Genomic DNA, 933 nt, shown 5'->3' on the forward strand with positions numbered 1-933 from the left:
AAAGCGAAGAACTCTGAAATGTCAGTTTCGACCTCCTCCTGGCTTACAAAAGTTATGTCCCCCAAATGATTCTGTAAACTACGAAACAAATGGTAGTCTGAAGGAGCAAGGTCAGGAGAATAAGGTGGATGAGGAATTTTTCCCAAACAAGCTCTTCGATCTTCTGTGATGTGATCTTTGCAGTGTGGGGTCATGCATTGTCCTGATAAAACATCACTCCTTTTCGATTCACTAAAGTGGGTCTTCTTTTCTTCAAAGCTTGGTTCAAATGCTCTAATTGCTGACAGTAGACTTGAGCATTGACTTTTGCATTAGGTGGTAACAATTCAAAGTGAATTACTCCTTTGCATTCCCACGAGATAGAGAGAACCTTTTTCCCATGAAGTTCCCTTCTCGATTGTGGTTGAGATTTTTCCCTTTTACCAAGCCATGGTTTACGACGTTTAACATTTTGATAGAAGATCCATTTTTCATCACCAGTCACAAGTCTATCCAAAAAGGGTGAAATAAGTTCGATAGAATGGAGAGAAGAGCAGATGTCGACTCGGGATTTGCGGTTGCTTTCGGACAATTCATGAGACACCTATTTTCCAAGTTTAGGAACCTTTCCAAGTTGTTGAAGATGACGATGAACAGTAGTATGGTTTGAACTAAGCTTTATTGCCAATTCTTCAACTGATAATGCAGGATTTTCTTCAAGTAATTCCTCAAGGAGCTTATCATCAAACTCAACTGGACGTCCTGTTCAATCTTCATCTTCAAGGCTGAAATCTCCATTTCTGAATTTTGCAAAGCATCTTCTGCAAGTTCTTTCATTCAAGTATTCTTTCCCATAAGCTGAGTGTATGTTTCGAGTTGCTTCGGCTGCAGAGTTTCCTTTTTTGTACTCATAAAACATTGTCTCAAATGCTCTTTGGATGCTTTCATGTTAGA

General features: G+C 39.3%; 1 long non-coding RNA gene across 1 annotated transcript in view; it reads left to right on the forward strand.

Annotated features, from left to right (window-relative positions):
- The window catches only part of LOC128249503 (uncharacterized), a 25,345-nt gene that overhangs the window by 23,527 nt on the left and 885 nt on the right, over window positions 1-933 (forward strand). The window lies entirely within an intron of this gene.

Source organism: Octopus bimaculoides, chromosome 15, assembly GCF_001194135.2.
Source record: "Octopus bimaculoides isolate UCB-OBI-ISO-001 chromosome 15, ASM119413v2, whole genome shotgun sequence".
NCBI classification, from domain to species: domain Eukaryota; kingdom Metazoa; phylum Mollusca; class Cephalopoda; order Octopoda; family Octopodidae; genus Octopus; species Octopus bimaculoides.